Source organism: Leptopilina heterotoma, unplaced genomic scaffold (assembly GCF_015476425.1).
Source record: "Leptopilina heterotoma isolate Lh14 unplaced genomic scaffold, ASM1547642v1 Lhet_365, whole genome shotgun sequence".
NCBI lineage: Eukaryota > Metazoa > Arthropoda > Insecta > Hymenoptera > Figitidae > Leptopilina > Leptopilina heterotoma.
The window spans coordinates 216,473-237,857 of record NW_025111046.1 but is presented as its reverse complement, the minus strand read 5'-3'; the positions used below and the strand labels follow the sequence as shown (position 1 = coordinate 237,857).

The 21,385-nt window shown below is 26.3% G+C and overlaps 1 protein-coding gene and 1 long non-coding RNA gene across 10 annotated transcripts in view; one reads left to right on the top strand and one right to left on the bottom strand.

The window, feature by feature from the left end:
• LOC122505728 (transcription factor Sox-2) overlaps window positions 1-21,385 on the top strand; it is a 226,040-nt gene that overhangs the window by 12,799 nt on the left and 191,856 nt on the right. The gene's annotated exons all lie outside the window — the stretch shown is intronic.
• The window catches only part of LOC122505733, a 166,202-nt gene that overhangs the window by 123,704 nt on the left and 21,113 nt on the right, over window positions 1-21,385 (bottom strand). For 2 of the 5 annotated variants that reach the window (XR_006301939.1, XR_006301936.1), the window contains exons 3-4: window positions 19,978-20,094; window positions 18,602-18,736 (exon numbers count right to left, since the gene is read on the bottom strand). This is a non-coding gene — a long non-coding RNA (uncharacterized LOC122505733). The remainder of the gene's footprint in view (window positions 1-18,601; window positions 18,737-19,977; window positions 20,095-21,385) is intronic. The other 3 variants (XR_006301940.1, XR_006301937.1, XR_006301938.1) reach the window with 2 other exon arrangements.

The following is a 21,385-nucleotide window of genomic DNA, read 5'->3' as shown; positions in this document are numbered from 1 at the left end:
AAAAAAGAAAGAAAGAAAGAAAGCCACAAGGACATTGGTGAGGGTTGAAGAGGAACGACTGCATACCTTTTTTAACGAAATTCGTATATAATTCGTAAAGGATTTTCTGCGCGGAAGCACTGACGCGTGGGCGATTAAACTTAGCGGAGAGTATATAAGCAAAAAACTCTACCCACATATTTTTTGAGAGTTATGTACAAAGTTTACTCACTTGCCAAAAGTTGGCTTTTTTCTCTTCTCTTCCTTTTTTTCTCCTCTTTTGATTTACATCGCTTACTGCTCGATAAAGAAACGTTATTTTTTATTAAATTTTTTTTTTTTTTTATAAGTTTATGTAAACTTATAAATTCTTTCGTAGTATCGAATATCAGAGATGAGAATATGCAAAATATTTGCTTTAGAGGATAAATAATCGGTTCTGTTTAAATGGGTGAACGGTTAATTAATATTAATTCTTTTTGTTTAAATAATTTTAAGTCCGTTTATTAAATATTTTGTCAAATAAATTTTACGCCTCGTAAGATTAATTCTTTTTATTAAATTTTTCCAAAATTGCTACTTTTTTCGACTTATTTTCAAAAAATTGCGACTTTTTCGACTTTTTTACAAATATTGCAACAAAATACCACATTTTTAGTATAAATTGCAAATTATTTCGATTGTTTTGTTTTTGAATAATATTTATAATGAAATTTTCGAAATATTCAATTAAAAAGATTTAGAATTATTAAAATTTTGTAAAATTTAATTGAAGATAATTGATTTTTTTTTCAAATACTATTGTTATTAAAATTTTTGAAAATCAACTTTTGAAGAAATTTTATTGCAAATTTTGTGAAAATAATTGAATTCTTAAAAAAATGTAATGAAAAATCTTCAAGTGTAAAATGAAAATTAATTATTAATGAAAACTATAGCTTCTAAAAAATAATATTAAAATTTTTTTTAAAAAAGTAATTCTTTGAATTTTTTTAATTATAAATTATTAAAATTCAATTATTTTCAATATTTTCAAAACCAATTCCGAAAATTCTAATACATACATTGGTACAAAAAATAATATAAACATTAATATTTTCAGAATTATTTTTAACATTTTGGAGAAAACAATTATTGTGAAAATTTTTAATTAAAATTAAAAACGATTTTTAAACGATTTTACTAAAATTCAATTGTTTTATAAAGATTTTATCAAATTTCAATTATTTAAAAAAGATTTTACTGAAATTGAATTGTCTGAAAATTTTTTAATTGGAAGACTTTAAAAAATTATTTTAAAATATTTTTAAAAAATTAATTTTAAAAGTTTCTTAATACTAATTATTAATTTAGTTAGTAAATTTTCTATTACTTTTCGCAAAATTTCCGAATTTTTCATTTTGTCCAAAAAGTCAGGTACAAATTTCAAAATTAGCTTCAGAATAAAAAATATTTCTTTCTGTTAATTTGTAAATTCGCGTTAAAAATTTAACGTGAAATTTATTCGGCTAAAGAAAATTCAATTGAAATGAAAATTTCGTTTGTTGAGTTGATAATTTTAAACAAGTAGCAATTAATAAATCGTTAATAAAGCTTTATTATCGTGGTCACTTTTTGGGAATGAAACTCCCTAAAAAAAAAGGGGGAAAAAGAGAGAGAATTCCTTTTATGTATAATTTGCTCATATATTCATTGACTTGGAGAGAAAAAATAGTTGCAGGTTTTTGTCCCTGATTTGGCTCCCGCAATACCATTATAGAGAGAGAGAGAGGTGGCACACATAGAATGGAGAAACCGGTGTGGTGGAGCTATTAACGACATTAACGCTACTCCGGGCAAACACGGCCCTATATCATCCGCGCCGCGAAATAATAAACAATAAATTCTAGTGAAATACGGCGTCGAACAAGCGTAACCCATTTGTTTGCGATAAACTGACCCTGAAGCTAGTCCAACCAGTCTGTAACGACCGTCTCACACGGCTCCATCCTCCCCACCATTTTTTTTTTTTTTTTTTTTTTGAACCAAGAATGAAGGGCCAAGGGGGTGAGTGGGTACTTTCTGTCCCTTACTCTTCCTCTAATCCCATTATGATTCTGGGATGACAAGAAATTGCTCTTTAAACTCAAATTTCTTGTAAATTATTTCCTTTAAGTTTGTTCGTCTTTCTTCTGCTGAATATTAGAAAATTTTGACTAATTTTTGGGGAATTGATTCTCAAAACAATATTTCCTTGAAAATTGCCAAAATTTTAGCAATATTTTCCGTCAATTTTGGGTCAATTTTAAAGGCAATTTTGTCGGGGAAAAATTCTGACAATGTTTCTTGAAGAATTCGTATATGAATTGCCAGGAAAAATTCTAGCAATATTGCCAGGAAAATTCTGACATTATTTCTTGAAAAACTTCTTTGTATTGCTCATGGAAAATTGCGGCAATCTAGTCAGAAATTTCCCAATAATATTTAGCTCCAAAAGAACTTGTCCGTATTGCCCGGAAAAATGCGACAATATTTTAGGAAAATTTCATTAGAATATTTTTCGAAAATGTTTGTGTTGCCCACGAAAAATTGCTGCAATATTGACAGGAGATTCCTAAAAATATTTCTCGACAAAAATTTGCCCGGGTATTGCCTGGGAAAAATTGCGGCAATATTTTAGAGAAAATACCAAAGAATATTCCTCGAACATTTTTCGAAAAACTTATTTGAATTGCTCATAAAAATTACAGCAATATTGCCAGGAAATTTTTAATAATATTTCTCGAAAGAAAAGCATTACATCAGTGTTTTCCCGGAAAATATTACGGCAATATTTCTGTCAAAATTCTCAATATTAAAATATTTCTCAATATTTCTCAAAAAAAAACTTCTTTGTATAGCCTTGGAAAAATGGTGGCGATATTAACAGGAAATTTTCAACAATAATTTTCGAAAAATACTGGTCCCTATTGCCCGGGAAAAACTGCAGCAATATTTCAGGAAAAATTCCGGAGAATATTTCTCGGTAAAATTATTTGTGTTCTACTAGAAAAATTGCGACAATATTTCCAGGAAATTCCTAATAATTTCTTTGGAAAAAATTGCCCGGAAAATATTGCAGAAATATTTCTGCAGCATTTTCCAGACAATTTATTAAAATAAAAAATTTTCCATTCATTTTGTAAAATTACAAAAGTTAAGAAAATAAAATCACAGTATTGCATTATTTACGTGCAGGAAATAATTCCGAGAAGAAAGAAAACCACTTTTGCAAGTGTAAATTAATATTTTACGGAATAATTGATTAGAGGGCAACTAATTACGATTTTCAGTGCAGTTATGTTGTATATAAAATGCGAAACGGTAGGCAGTCGATAAGAAAATGAAATTATCCTTTTTTCCACTACATAACCATAGTAGTTGAAAGAAAAATAATCTAAATTTTTTATTCTATTCTATTCTTCATTTTATATTGACTCAAAATTCTATAGTATTAATAAAATTATATTTCTGTAATTTAACAATATTGACAAATACGTATAGGTACACTCTCGAGGGTCACATTATTATCACAACAATTCCGAAATACTCTGTCTACAGCTGAAATTATTTTCTATTTTTCAAGTTCACTCGTTAAAACGAGTTTCTCGAGAAATAATTATCGTCTCTTCTCGTCACTTTTTCCTTGAATATTAATTGAAAATTAACTGTCAAAATTGCCACAATTTTTCACGGACAATACAGAGAAATTTTTCAAGAAATATTCTTTGGAATTTCCCTGAAATATTGCCGCAATTTTCCCCGGCAATACTGACAAGTTTTTCGAAAAATATTGTTAGGAATTTCCAGGAAAAATTTGCAACAATCTTTTATGAGCAATACAAAGAAGTTTATCCAAAAATATTGCCGCAATTTTTCCCAGATTACCGTAATTTTTCTCAGGCAATATAGGAAAATTGGAGAAGAAAAAATTGCAGAATTTTCCCGGCAATTTTTTCTTGAAGATTGATAAAAAATTTTAGGGCAATATTACTCCGAACTTCTTAGGAAGAAGTGTTTTAATATTATGACAAAATTTTTAATTTTTCCGGGCAATATTCGTAAAATCTGTTTTCAATATTTCCTTGAACTTTTGAATGTACTTTTGATATTGTCTTAAAGAAATTTCTTTTACCTTTAGATCGCGGTTTCTTATAATAAATTTTCCGGACAATATAAACACATAATTTTGATAAATATTCTAAAAAATTTCCCTGGCAATATTACCTCAAAATTCATTTAAAATTTTCAAAAATTTCTGCCACGAAATTCTCTGTAATTAATATTGTTGTATTAAAATAAAACATAAACTTAATTTCTAAGAATTTCAAAACAAAAGCGAACAATTTAATTTCTAATAAATAAAAACAAATAATTTTTTAGGAATTAAATCAAAGAATGAAAAAAAAAATGAAAAAAAATATGATTTTTCAAAAAAGGAAAAATTCAATTAATTTGAAAAATTCTCATCGACATACACTACTCTCTCGTTAAGAAATTGCGAAATATTCATAACGTCTGACGCAGAAATTTGACCTTTCTACAGCGGTGTGTAACTATTTTTTTTTTTTTTTTTTTTTTTTTTTTTTTTGTTGAGTAAATCACTAATAAATATGCGTGCATGTCTTTCAGCTCCCTTCGACTTTATGAAGATTAATGGCATCGCAAATATTCTCTCTGTAAACTCGCTGTTACAATATTTCTCAAAAAAGAAACAAAATCGTTTCACCGAGTTGAAAAGCGGGGTAACGCGCTACCGCGTTGGAAAATTTATTTCCGATAAACTTGAAATATTTAAATTACCACTGGGCGACAGTCATTTTTTTTTTTCTTTATTAACCATATTCAGTGTTTCACTATATACTGCTCTATTCGAATTTGCGTACCGAGGAAGGATATTTTTTTTTAATTAAAATAATTAATTTCAACTTCCGTTGATAAAAAGGGAAAATTAAAATTTTTTTTTATTGCAAAAATTTTTGTTAAATATAGAAATCGTGATTATTTATTTATATTTTTTATTTTAATAATTTTATAGTTATTTTATTTTATTTACGTTATTTATTTTGTTTATATTATTTATTTTGTTTATATTATTTATTTTATTTTTTTTATTTTATGGAATTTGTTTTATAGTTTAAAATTGAATATTTAACAATTAAGTGTCAAGTATTTTATAGTTTGAATCAAATAATTCGATTTTCTTAGTACAGAGAATGGAAAAAAGAGGAAAAACATTTTTTTTTCTCATATTATAAAAAATAGAGAATTAAAAAGAAAAGTAACAAAATATTTTTTCTTTTTTCTACAGAGAAGGAGGAAGAAGATATTTTTTTTATTTTAATAAATAAAAAGAAAAAAAATCTCATTTTCATAAGTGCATAAGCCATAAATCTGTTTTTATGAATTTATTACTACTTTTTCTTTCTCTTTATTATAATCACTCTGTAGGTGCGTTAACTGCATAATTTTCCCTCCTCTCTGACATTTTTAACCCGTTTTAACGGCACCTGGTTTGGCCCACCCTTATAAGGCGCATATCTCCTCTGATATATGTCACGATTTAGGGTCCCCAAAACTTAACGGGGGTTCGAGGAAACCAGATTTCCCCCCTTCTTCTTCCTCTTTTTTTTTTGCTGTATATCTTTCTTTTTTTTACACAAAGGTGCATCATCTTCTTCTCTCATCTTTATCGTGCGTAGTCTGACATTTATGGCGACAAACGATCGTCACCGAAACCCGGTGATCTTTTCCAATTTGTTAATTGGCTCTCGAATGCACCAAAAAAATATGTGCCTCCATAAATATTACGAAAATTTATAATTATATATATCATTGGTAATTATCGAACATTCTTGTTATTAATTATTATTTTTTTTTTACTACTAATTATATTTACATAAGTATTTAATTATTTTTATTTATTTCTTGGACAACTTCTAGTCTTTGAATATAAAAAGAACTATAATTTATTTAATGTTTGGTTAATAAAAAAAAAAGATAGAAATTATAAAGAAAATATTTATTTGCACTCTAAATTTATATTAGTAAAAATGTTTACTAATTTGAATTAGTGATTGGCCTTTTTGCTCTTGAATTAGTAAATTTTACTGATAAAAAAATTATAAAAAATTATAAAAAAAATTAATAGAAATAAAAAAAAATAAAAAACGAAAATCTAATAAATAAATAAAAAATTATAAACGAGAAATTAAAAAAAATGTTTAAAATTAAAAAAAAAATTAGAACAAATTGATGAATCGATTTTAAAGATTATATTTACTGTTAATATAGTGATTTATTGTGTGTTATGCATAATTTTAATGAAAAGAATTTAAAGTTGATTGGCCTTTTACGTAAGCTAGGTCTAGACTCGCTGAATGTGAATATTATTCTCACTCACCGATCTGTACCTTGAAGCTCTTGATATTTATACAATAGCTAAGGACAATGCTGATAATGCTTCGATAAACATAGCTTTTCGGAAGGTTTATTCCACACAAAGTTCACTAACTTTGTGTGAAAGTAAACAATTCAAAAAGATACTTTCATTTTTTCAATTATCTATACCAGATGTTTATAGATTTTGAAAGAAATAGATAGTAAATATATTTTTCAACTTTACTTGAAGATATTATATTTTTAATTAGTTTTCCTAATTTTTTCGATTAGTTTCCAAATTTCTTTCAATTATTTTTTACTTCCGGCAATTTTTCAATTTCTTTTCATTTAACAAGTTTTAAAAGTAATTGAAAGGAATAAAAAAACAAGATAAATATCTTGTTTCTTTAATTTTTTTCAATTACTTTTAAAAAATTTTCCCTGAATATTTTCCGCATTTTTTTCAATTATTTTCCCTGTATTTTTTTTCAATTTGGTTCCCCGCATTTTCTTTCGATTTATTTTCTTAATTTCATTCAATTATTTTCTCTAGTTTGTTATAATTTTTACTTTCTATATATTCAGTTAATAACACAGCAAAACGTGAGGTGTTAGAATAACGCCAGTAGAATGGATTAAAATATTCTGCAACAGTTTAATCCCTCTTGGATTAAATTAACACCAGAAAGAATTAAAATAATCTATTTTGGTGTTATTTTTAACAATAAATGAAATTTTACTTTAAATAACACATCAAAGTCAATGGTTTGTAAAAATTCAACGAATTTAGCCTCTCCAAGGAGAATAGTAAGTTAGTTACTAACTTACTAACTAACTTAGTAACGTAGTTACTAAATTTAATTGTGTTCAAAAATTTTTAAAAATTCTCGTCAAAATTTCAATTCTCTTTATAAATAATAAAATTCTTCTCTGATATTCAATTATTTTACAAAATTTTAATCAAATTCTTTGTCAAAATATCAATTATTTTCAAAAGTTTTCTAAAATTCAATGATTTTCAATATCTACTATTTCAATAAAATTTTCCAAAAAAATTCCATTATTAAAAAAAAATTTGAATAAAACTCTACGTAAACTCAATTATTTTCATAAATATTAAAATTTTTTTACAGGAATTCAATTATTTGCAAATTTTTTTATAAATTTCTTCACAATAATTCAATTATTTTCATAAATAATAACTTTTTACAGGGATTCAATTATTTTTATAAATAATAAAATTCTTTTAGGAATTCAATTATTTTCATATAAATAATAAAACTCATTGCAGAATTTCAATTATTTTTAATGCAATTTTAATCGAATCCTCGAAAAATGTAATTATTTTTAAAAATTTTATTAAAATTCGTCCAAAGAATTTAATGATTTAAAAAATTTGTTGATAACATTTTTTATAAGAATTTAATTTCAAGAAACATGAAATTAATAAATGATTTATTTTTGTATTTAAATAATTGAATTCTCGTAGAATTTACTAATAAAAATGGGTTTAAAAATAAATTTCAGTTAAAATGTGTTAGATTATAATTAAATATTAAAAGCATTATAACGTGGATTTTTAGAAATAATTAAATTTTGAAAAAGTTTCAAATTAAAATTAATGAAATTCTTAATTTTTCATATTTTTCACAAACAATTCTGTAGAATTAATTTTTTTAAAAAGTTTAATAGGATTTTTATTGAAATTATTTCAAGTTTTTAATTTTTCAATAAATATTTAACCCCTTCACTGTCAGTGGGCTCTATAGAGCCATAAAAATGTCGTGCCCTGTATGTCCATGGGCTCTATAGGGCCATCGAAAAAAAAAGACATTTAAAAGTTAACGAATATGGCTAAAAATCCTTACTCGGGGGTTTTCGGGGTCGTTGAATCCAAATCCGTTGTCGAAAATTCAAAATTCAAAATGGCGGCTTCAAAATGGCGCCCAAAAAAAATTTTTAAGTTAACGAATCTGTCTAAAAATACCTTAAAATGCCTACTCGGGGGTTTTCTAGGTCGCTGATTCCAAATCCGTGGTCAAAAATTCAAAATTTAAAATGGCTGCTTTAAAAAAGCTAAAAAAAATTTGTAAGTTAACGAATTCGTTAACTTTTTAATTTTTTTTGGTGGATATTTTGAAGCCGCCATTTTGAATTTTGGCTTTTCGACCACGGATTTTGAATCAGTGACCTCAAAAACATATAATATGACAATATCATGATTTTTTAAATAAATTTTTTTTTGAACACTTATGGCACAAAAACTTTATTTTCACTCGACTGTGAAGGGGTTAATTGCAGAATTTGCGAGTAATTGAAATTTTGTAAAATTGAATTGTAAACGAATAAATTTGAAAATTCTCAAAGAACTTTTTTAAAAATTATTAAAAATAATGGATTTATTGAAGAATTTTAGTTAAAAACACTAGAAAAGAATTTAATTTTAGAGAAGTTAGAAATTATTGCAGAAATTCAATTATTTTCAAGAGTAATAAAATTCTTCTTAAGGATTCAATTATTTTTACTAATAATAAAACTCATCACAGCGTTTCAATTATTTTTCATACAATTATAATTGAATTCCTTGAAAGAAGTAATTATGTTGATGCAAGTTTTAATAAAATTCGACAAAAGAATTCAATTATTTAAAAATTTGTTAATAAAATTCTTTATGAGAATTGAATTTTGAGAAACATTCAATTATTCAATAAATTATTTACTTTTGCATTTAAATAATTAAATTCTTGTCGAATTTTCTAATAAAAATTGATTTTCATCTCATAAAAATGATTTTCAGTTAAAATTTTATCTTAAAATTAAATATTAAAAGCAATATAGCGTGGACTTTTAGAAATAATTGAATTTTGAAATTAATTTTTTTGAAAAAGTTTAATTGAATTTTTTAAATATTATTTAAAGTTTTTATTTTCTAATATGCATTTAATTAAAGAATTAAGGAATAATTGAAATTTCGTGAAATTGAACATTGTAAACAAGTGGATTTGAAAATTGCCAAAGAACTTTTTCGAAAATTATTACAAATAATTGATATAAAGTAAAATTGTAGTTAAAAATTTTTGAAAATAATAATTGAATTGAAATAATGAAAATAATTTTTAAGAAGTATAATATTCTTATAATATAAAATAATGATTTTATTACTTAGTCATCTTTAATTATTATAAAATATGAAGAAATCGATTATTCCGAGTCGAAGACTCGGAGTTATCGATATCTTCATGTTTTATAGTTGTAAAAAAATTTAATGAACTAAAATTTTATTCATTGTAAAAAATAACATCAAAATCGATTACTTTGATCTTTTTTGGTGTTAATTTAATCTGCAACACTTTTTAATACCTCACGATTTACTGTAATAAGAATTTTTTTTTGAGAAAAGAATAAACGGAAAACAGAAAATTTCTTATAATTTTATATCTTTTTGTCGTTTTTTACCAGGTGAAAATTAAAATTTGCTTCCATCTGCCCGACAACTATTATTTTTATGGATCTTATATTTCAATAAACTAGAACAGAGTAATACTCTTTTCTGGTTGATTTTAAATGTCAACATCGAAAAATCACAGGTAGTATAGGATCAAAAATGCCGTTTTATTTTAATCACCCAAAATATACAAAATAATAGAATAATTTTCAATTTACGCATTTTTTCGCTCTATAAATATTATAATTTTCCGATTGTATATGCATATACATATAAGTTGGAGAGGTAATTGAGTGGAAGCTTAATTACAAGACTCCAGGTCTGGAACAAGCTGATTATATAGTAGTTGAACACACGTCTGCTGCAATTGCAGAAAATATCCTCGAGGTTTTCTTCATACGACCACCATACAAGTGGACTATAAAATATCTGCACGCACACATACATATAAATAAATGAACCCCGCGTACAATCTATATTACGCCAATCAGTTAAAACTCGACATAGACTTGACGCTAATGTGTTCTTAATGCGACAAACTCTTGTGGGTAAACAACGACATGAGTCTCCAGTTACTGAACCCCTTTTTCGAGTACAGAGAGTGAGAGAGAAACTGTATAATATTTATTCGTTTAGGTTGTTCGCAATATGACACTTGAAACCTCTTGTTAGTGACGCTGACAGGCTCGACAACTGGTCCTTCCCTGCGCGCTTATACGCACTATCATTCTGTATAGTGATGGAATATATATATATGAAGATCTTACGCCCTGCTTTTATACACGAGCATAATATTCACCTTAGACACTTGTTCATGCAAACATATTCTGTATTTCACTGTATTTCCATCGGGACTTGTTTTCTCCTCTTATTAAACTCTCAACAGTCTCAAATATGGCTTTATTATATTTTCCCTATTCCAACTAAGGGAAACAAATCGAAAATTAGGGAATTATCGAACTATTCTATCTATTATTATCAAACTATCCTAACTAATTAGGAACTAAGCCTAAATGGGGAATTGAACCGAATTAGGAAAATTGAAGGAAAAATTTAGGATAACTAATCGAAAAGAAATAGGAAAATGAATTGAAAATATAGGGAACATAATTTAAAAAAAATTAAGTAAAGTAATAGAAAAAATTTGAAGAAAATAATTGAAAAAAATTAGGAAAATAAATTGAAAGAATAGGGCGAAATTAATTAAAACAAAATTGAAAATCCACTGACATTTTGACACTAATTTTTCAGAGTTCAAAATTCCAAATCGTCTATATCTTTTTTCAATTACAAATGAAAAAAAAAGAAAATTTGTTTCTCTCTACCACAGAACAAGTATAGGTAAAATTTTTGATTTTGGTTTTCTTCTTACGAAACATGATTTATCGAATAAAATATTTGATGTGGCACCTTTCGAAATATGATTATGCTTGCTTCAATTAATTTTAGTTTCCCTCCTCAGAAAAAAGGAAGGGAAAAAAACGTGAACCTAATATAATGATCCATTTGTGTGTCACCTAGTTCTCTCGATTATTATTTATTTTCAGATAATAATAATACAAGAGTGACAAATTAGTTCACTGAAATGGGATTTATTTTGTTTTTCTTTTTCTACTTCATCACTTCTATTTTTCTCAACTTAAATCCCCCCCCCCCAATAATTATTATTAGCTAATATTATTATTATTATTAGCGAGTTTCGAGAACATATTGATAGAAATTTACAAATTGCTTTTTGTGTTAAATTAAAAAAAATGGTTAATTTTTTAAATAAAAAAATATTTTATAGGTTCTATAAAAATAATAATAGAAAATTATTTTTATATTATATTTTTCTTTTTTTTAGTCGAAAGGGAAAGAATTCGTGGGGATGAGTTTTTTTTTAAAGGGTCTCTAACTTTTTAAATATAATACTTTATATTCTAAAAAAAATAATAGAAAATTATTTTTATATTATTTTTTTTTAGGTTAAGAGCCGAATCAGGAGAGAGAGAGGGGAGTTTTTTTTTTTGAGAGGGTTTCCAACTTTTGAAAAATAGTTTAATTGTCTTATCGCCGAAAAAGGCATTAGTTGAACTAATGTTTAGTTCGCATGTGTGCGTCAAGTGACGCACAAAACTCTGTCGCGCGACTAATTTCACGCGATCTCTATCTTTCGATTTGTCTTAATTTCGAACTTGTTTTGTTCTCAATGAACGCTTATCGCACATTTTTCCCCAAAAAAAAAGATTAATTTTTTCCCACTCCACCCACTATAAAACGTCAATCTCAAAATCAAGTATGGTTCAATATTTTTTTCTCAATTCATAATTCAATTTCCCAAGAAATTTTTACTTCACAATAATTGTGAATTATTGGCTAAATTAAAGTCACAATTATAAGTTTAGAAATTAAAGACTTATTATTATAATAATTATTATTATTATCGTTAATACTGTTACAATTTTTTATTGAAAAATACAAAATAAATAACACTTTTTTTTATTCCACAAAATATGAATATAATTAAAGAAAGAAAACTTTCCTCTGTAATCAAATGTAGGACAGTGGGTAAATATTTGTGTGGCTATCAGTGACAATAAAATTTAATTATATATATACACGACAATTAAGAAACGTGTAAATAGGAGGTGTAAACTTGACATTAAATGACAGGTGTGCGCACGCGTTTATAAATTTTGTAAATTATTCTCTACAATCTTAGGACGCTGTATTATATGCGTATTAATAAACACGCGATGGGAATATTTTGTTTATCCATCGATCGTTAATCGAGTATATACGTGAACCGGAATGATATAGCGTGTATCAAGAAAGGTGTGGATTAAACCGTAATTATGCGTCTATGCCCTCTCGCAAGGCTTATCAAGACGTAAAAGTCGTATTCTTAAACACTTTCTCTATATACACATGTAAACAATAAATCGGTTGCTTGCACGCAATTGAAGAGCAACACTATAACATATTAGTCTTTCTTTTATTTTTTCTTCGCACGTGACTCGAAGTTTACAGTATAATTAATTTTTCCTGTGGATTTTACTTTTTGAATCAAATAAATTTTTTTTCGCATCAAGTTATTTGATGCAAATGAATATTTATTTGCTAATAGACAAATTTTTTTATGGAAATAAATTTTAACAATATATGAAATTTGGGTTCGATTGAAGGTGAAAACTCTGCTGCCGAAACTCTGCTTTGGATGGACCAAAATATTATACACGACAAATAATTTTCGTACCTACTATGAACATTTTCAGTATTCTACTGAAAATGTTTTTGATTTTATCAAAAATTCAAAACTAGACATTAATTTCGAATTCAAACTTTTAAACTAGAAAAACGTCCTGTACAATAAATTATTGAACACATATTGGTTAAATACCAATTCAAAAAGTGTTGCTGCTGCTGGGACTTTTTAACACCTTTGACTTCTAATTTACAGTTATATCTCAAACGTAATCCATATATCCTTGGGTTCGATGCCTGATGAATGACGTTGCAATTATATTCTCATCAACTCGTGCGCTTAACTCATTCTCTCTATCTTTCTCAGCACCTCTCTCGCTCTTTTTTTCTTCATTTTTTTTTCTTTTCTGATTCGTCAGAAGTCACCGCAACAGTCATTGGAATTTCATTCCTCTCTCTCTCTCTATATTATAAATATAATACGATCTAAATGTTATATGTTGCATATATAATTATGTATAGAAGTATATATAGACTTTTGTGAAAATGGTGAGAAAAAAAATAGTAGCGCATACTATTATAAAGAATATCTTGTGAAAATATCTTCTTCTGATAATAATAACAATAAAAATATGTGTGAGTGTGTGTCTTTAGGTCGCAGGTGGCAGACAGTGCCACGCGCGGTTAGTCGTAATCGCAAAATCGACATGGCTAATTATCGTCGTATTGTTGTTTCGAAGTTTAAAGATGGAAATGTTTCCTTCGCGAGATATAGTACATCGGAGACAAAACGCGACGATTCGATGGTAAATAGAATTTTTTTTTCTTTAACTCACAGGCAATAATGTTAATTGGAAATTTTATGGTGCGGAGGGTATTGGTTCTGGAAATGTTACAATATTAATTTGGAACAGGTGGTATTTATTTTTGGTTACAATATTAATGGCTAAAGAATATTTACTTTTGATTCCACCAACACCTGTTAAAAGTTATTTCTATAGAAAAAAAATTGTCAATTTAAACTGTTGTTACTCAAAAACATTGTCAGTTACAACTATTGTCACTTCCAACTGTTGCTGGTTACAACTATTGTTACCTCCAATTACTGTTAGTTGCAACTTTTATTACTTCTAACTGTTGCTAGTTACAATTATTGTTTCTCCCAACTGTTGAGAGTTACAACTATTGTAACAACAGGAATTGTTAATTACAATCATTATTAGTGAAACATATTGCTAGATACAATCATTGTTTCTATACATATATTGTAGGTCACAAACATTTTTGGTTGCGAATATTGTTTGTCATATACAATGTTTGGTAGTAAAAACAATTGTTACTACTAACTGTTGGTAGTTACTACTATTGTTACTCAAAAGAATTGTTAGTTACAACCATAGTCAGTGACAAATATTGGTAGTTATAATCATTGTAGTATATCGATTACAACTATTGTTAATTACAACAGTTGTTAATTACAACTATTGTTAATCACAACAGTTGTTAGTTACAACTATTGTTACTTCTTAATGTATAGGTATAATTAAACTATTGTTTCTCCAAATTGTTTGTAGTAATACCCATTTTTACTTCCAATTGCTGCTATAGTTACAACTATTGTTACTTCCGACTGTTGGTAGGTACAACTAGTGTAACAATAAAAATGGTCAGTTACAATCATTGTTATTGACAAATATTTACAGATACAATTATTGTTTCGAAAAGGATTGTTGGTTACAACTTTTGTTAGTAACACCAAATTTTTATTGCAACCGTTGGTACTCCGAAATTTTAGTTGTTGCAACTATTATTACGAACAACAGAGGGCAATTACAATAATTGTTACTCAAAAATGTTGGTCATTCAAAAAACTATTGAAACAATTGTTAGTTATAGTTGTTGATAGTTATAACCATGATAATCATTTCTTATTACCTAATGGAGATTCTAACCAACATAAATTTATAGATGAAATAAAAATACAAAGAAACTAATAAAACCTATAGGTTTTATTAGTTTCTTTGTTAAAATTTACTATTTGGGCCCAAATAGTAAATTTTAACAAAATAACAATAATCGGTGAAATAATATTAAATTATTAATAAAATAAAAATTATACTAATATAGCAATAGGTAAAATAAACGATTTCTCGTTCAGAAGAACAATATGAATATGTATCGCACTGTATATAATACAAAAGTCGAAATTTATCATTAGATGCGAATTGTTGGCATTTTCACACACTTTCGCGTTCTTAAGCGTTCATTTTCTCTGAATAAAGGTGTGACGGCGAAAAACGACAGTGGAAATATAAAGTGGCAAAAGAGCCCCCTCATTCTTTTGTATTGTATTGTTGTTCGTCTAATTCGATAAATTTGAATGCAGCAAAAAAAAAAAAAAAAAAAAAAAGGAAACAGAAAAAAATAAAGGAAAAAAAAGCGACCTTACTTAATTAGAAAATAACGAGCAATATCATCGCATGGTCACCTCCCAATGGTTTAATAATACTATATACATTTATGCAGAATGCGAACTCTACACTAATTACTAATTACGCATTATTCGACGCGAGTCTCGATGGGGTTGTATTCTTTTTAATCAAGTAGGCTTGCCCTCCCCCCCTCTCTCTCTCTCGTATTTATAAATTATGCCCATGTATTATTTTATTCTTTATTGTTTGAAATTTTGTTTTTGTAAAATTCTCTTTTTTGGTATTTAATTACTTTTTTTATTAATTAATTTAATTATGTTAACAATATTAATTAATATTTGTTCTCTCTCTCTCTCTCCTTCCCTCGCATTTATAAATTATTTTTAGCTATATTGTTTAAAAATTTCTATTCGGAAAATTCTCTTTTTTTGGGATTTCATTATTTTTTTGTTTTTTATTAATGAATTTAATTATATCATAAATATTAAATATAATATTTGTTGTAATTAAAAGATCCCCCCCCTTCTCTCTCTCTCTCTCTCTCTCTCTCTCTCTCTCTCTCTCTCTCTCTCTCTCTCTCTCTCTCTCTCTCTCTCTCTCTCTTCCTCGTATTTATAAATTATTTCCATGTATTATTTTATTTTTTATTGTTTGAAAATTTCTTTTCAGAAAATTCTCCTTTTTTGGCAGGTATTTAATTACTTTTCTGTTTTTTTTTATTAATGAATTTAATTATATTAAAAATATTAATTAATGTTTGCTATAATTAAATGACAAACGATTAATATTAATATTAACGAAATATTATTATTGGTTCGATGAAAATTTCTTTGATTTAAATAAAAATTATTTGACTCAAGTAAATATTTATTTGATGATAGGCAGAAAATCGGTTTTTGGAAATAAAATATAAAATATTTTTCGGTACATTTACCATTTTTAAATTCAAAAATCACGTATCAAAGAATTTTTAATTTCGCAATTATTCGACTGTTCTTTTACCTTTGATGCTTCCTTTATTTTTTTGTATTAATAATAACACAAGAGCATAAAAGTGTATAATATAATATAAAAAAAAAATTGCAATTCCCAAACGTTTCACTGTTTTTTTTCCTCTCTTCTTCTACCCCTTTGAAAAAGCAGTCAGCTTTATTTATTAAATTGAGAAAGTTTGCGTTAAAAAAAAGCAAAAAAGAGAAAAAAAAACACTTTTCTTGAAAAAGGGGTTGCAGTTTTCATTTACACTACGTCGCCTTTGCAACGACTTTCATGGGGTATATACATATATACATAATTGCGAGAGACAGAAATGTGTGTATTAACTTGAATAATACTCGCGTGTGCCAACTAAATGTCACTAGTGTGGGTGGTACGTTAATTAATTGCAGTCAAGATCCACGAGGATCCAAACCTGTGAATTTAAAACACGAGGAACGCGACGGAGGGCAAAATAAAATTAAAAAAAAAAAAAAAAAAGTAGCGAGAGAGTCTGTGGGAAGCGCAAAGAGGTGCGAAGTACACTTCCGTGAATGTCTGTGTCCGGAATTTTTTTTCTACTATGGCGCAAGAGGGAGCACTTAATTGCAAGTTTAAGTAATTAGTACCTTGGCACCTTTCCGCGTTGTGCTCGTGTTTTTTTCTCATTCGTCACATATATACACATAAGAAGTACTCACATTATTTTTATTACTCTTCATTCCAGGGACAATCTATATATTATATACCATAATTAAAAAAAAGGTGGGTGCACAACTGAAATGATCAAATTATTCATTTTTCTCCTGCTTTCCACATGGGTTAAAAGGAAAATAATTAAAAATAACAAAACAAAACAAAATTGATTTGTATTAAAATTGTAAAAGCATAGTATCTCCTACTGTTATTAGGTGCATTGCTATTTTTCCTGCGTGTAAATATATTTCCCCCAGAAAAAATGTGCGTATATATATTTTTTTTTTTGACAATAACAAAAAAGCGAGAAGCTACTTTCAACTTTATAAACAGTATTTTAATTAATGTATAATAAACATGTTTTATTTAATAAAGGAAAAATTACTTCAGTCCAAACAAATTAATTTTTGATAATATAATAGGTGTATGAAAATATAATAGTCGTATAGAAATATAATAATACTGATTTTAAAATATAATATGAAAAATTTTATTCATCATTGTTCATTTTGTTCAGTGTAGAAAAAGTAAAACAGTATAGAAAAATTTGCAATTATAATTTTAAGGGAGAAGGGGAAACTTATGGTTTAAAATAAATTATTATTGTTATTTTACGCATATTCAAATATTATAAATATTAATAAAAAAAATTAATAAAAATAAAAAGTTTCAACTAGACTTCGTAGAGACTGTGAATTTTGATTAGTTTTGATTATAGTAAAAAATTTATGCTCCACTAATTTAAATTAGCAAAAATTTTTACTAATTCTTGTGTAAAAAACTAAACTATAAAAAATACTATATTCTCTAAACTTGAATTAGTAATTGACATTTTGCTTCTGAATTAGTAAATTTTACAAATAACAGTAATTTCTACTAATTTATCAGTAAAATTTACTAATTATAATTCACTAATTTTACTAATTCTAATTTACTAATTTTACTCATAAATAGTAATTTCTACTAATTTATTAGTAAAATTTACTAATTCTAATTCACTAATTTTACTAATAATTAGTAATTTTTATTAATTTATTAGTAAAATTTACTAATTCTAATTTTCTAATTTTACTAATAAATAGTAATTTCTACTAATTTATTAATTCTAATTTACTAATTTTACTAATAAATAGCAATTTCTACTAGTTTATTTGTAAAATTTACTAATTCAAAAACAAAAATTTAGTCACTATAACTCAAATTAAGTAAACATTTTTACTAATTCAAATTTAGAAAGCAAAAAACTACAACTGAAGTAAAAAATTTAATTCCAAATGAAATAGTAAGAATTAGTGGAATTGTTCTTTTAAAGAATAATTTTGAAATAATTTCCGAAATACTAAGAATTAGTACGGAAATGTTTACTAATTTTGTTAATTAGACGATTTTTTTTACTATTTTAAATCTAGAGAGGATGTATCTTAAAAAAAGATTTTTTTCTTATTTTGCGCACTAAAAATGAAATTTTAAATACTGAAAAGAGAAATACCTTTTGCTGCTTGAAGAAATAAACATTATGTAGGCTTGCTCAGTGATTTGTCATGTCAGAAAAGCATCTCATCTGCTTAGAGATCTATTCAATTCAAGTTCTGCGACTACCGTTAGAGGAAACAGGCTTTGGATTCTGAAATAATTTTTTAATTTTCATTTAAATATTATGCATTTCAAAAAGATAAATTCATTAGCAGAAAAAATTTTTAAAATATTTTTATCAAATTATTTACGATAAGAATTAATTAAAATTCATATTGTCTCAGTTATTAGTATTGTTCTACTAATTTTAATTAGCAAAAAGTACAAAAAGAATGCGGATTAATTATAGTATTAGTTAGTTTCAGTCATTAGTATTTTTCTACTAATTATAATTAGCAAAAAAAAAATACTGAAAGACTTCGGATTAATTATTAATAGTCAGTTTCAGTTATTAGTATTTTTCTGCTAATTCTAGTTAGAAAAAAGTACTAAAAAAAGTCCGAACTCGTTTGTCAATTAAATATTAAGGATTTTTCAAATTTTTAGTACGAAACCATTAAGTTAGTAAAATTAGTAGTTTCTTTAACTGAAACTTAGTAAAATTTTTACTATTAAATTGGTAATCGAATATTCCCTCTTTAATTATTAGAAAACTACTAATTTATGTTTAGCGAGTAATATAATATAATGAAAGTATAGTAAAATAGCAAAGAAAATAATTAAAACTATAAAAGACTAATAATTTAAAAATAATAATAGTAATTAATAATAATTTTATTGAAGAATTTATTTATTTATTATTTATTTAAGAATTTTATTTTAACAATTTAAAAAACTAATAATTAACAATATAAATTGTCTAACAACAATAAAATATAACTAATCTAAAAAAACTAAAAATAAAAAAAAATAAATATAATCTAAACACACCCGCATTAAATATTAAATAAAATAAATAAACTTTTATATACAATAATTAAAAATTAAAAATACAAATAAATCAAAATATTATAGTTAAACGATTGCATAAGTAGCGTATACAAATTAATTAACACGTGCGCAAGAAGACTTATTATATATTTATTTATATGAGACTAAAAGAAGAAGAAGAAGAAAAAAATGAAAATACCATATTTACGCATAAAAAAAGTGTGGAAAAAAAAATAAATTTGTATATATTTAATATTTAAATGAAGAATATAATTACTTGGATGATAATAAAATTTCATAGTCTACTCTCTATAAAACACGTTGTTTAAATTCTTGCATTTAATAACATTGGTTAAATTGGCTCTTAAACGCAAAAGATATGAATGAATTTGCAACAAAGTAAAGCTTAATGGGACTTTCTACCCCATAAATTTACCAATGAACAGTTTATCGTGAACTTACCGGTTACGTTATATTGGTTTCGCATTGATGATAACCGGTTCGTTCACTGGACATAAATAAAGAAATAAAGGATAAATATATTTATTTCTCTTACGAAATTCCAATGCGGAAAAGTCCCTGAAAATTGAAAAATCACGATTGAAGGAAAAGATATAATTGGAACTTCTGCGAAAAAATAGATATAATTCACAGGGTCTTTTACATATAAAATATTTCTGTATGGAAAAATTTTTATAACGTGTGTCCTTGGTCCGGTGGTTAGGCCATCGACTTGTGGAACTTGGGGTCGTGGTTTCGATTCTCGGTGGTTGGGGATTTTTTCTATATGGAGTAAATTAATTATTAAAAATAAATAAATTACTATTCCTATAAATATTACGGTCGGGGGTAATTATAAATTAGTATGGTTGTGTTGCAATCGATGGTAATTACAATTAATGGTAATTATAGTCGATGGTAGTTACAATAAATGGTAGTTACAATCAGTGGCAGTTGCAGACAGTGGTAATTAAAATTAGTGGTAATGACAGTCGAGGGTAATTACAATTAGTGGTAATCAATGGTAATTAAAATCAATGGTAGTTTCAATTACTGATAATGATAGTCAATGATAGTTGCAACCAGTGAAAAACTAAAGTCAATGGTAGTTCTAATCAGTGGCAATTACAATCAATGATAGTTACAACTACTAGTGATTACAGTCGATGGTAATTACACTTTATGGTAACTACAAACAATGGTAATTACAAACAATGGTAATTACATTCTATGGTAATTACAAACAATGGTAATTACAGTCAATGGTAATTAAAGTCAATGGTAGTTTCAATTACTGATAATGATAGTCAATGATAGTTGCAACCAGTGAAAAACTAAAGTCAATGGTAGTTCTAATCAGTGGTAATTACAATCTATGGTAGTTACAATTACTGGTGATTACAGTCGATGGTAGTTACAATCACTGGTAATTACACTCTATGGTAATTACAAACAATGGTAATTACAGTGGATGGTAATTACAAACAATGATAATTACAGTCAATGGTAGCAACCATAAGAAAACGTCAATAACCCTATCATCAACCATCATTGTTTTCCAACCACCATAATTTAAAGTCAATCACAAATTAAATCTTCACAATCAAATAATAATCACTCAAACCAGTAAAATAGTTATCCTCGCGCAATTTATGCAAATTTCCCTCGCATTTTGCGATCAAAGTGATAATTAAATTTGCAAATTACTTGCGCTTCGCGAGTATGCAACTTGATATATCTACATATACATCATATTGGGAAATGTGGAGAGGACATTTTTAAACAGTTGTTAATTAATCTCATTATGAGAGTAAATTGCGCTTGCAGAGTTGTGTGGTACACCAACGAAAAAGAGAGAGTGAGTGAGTGA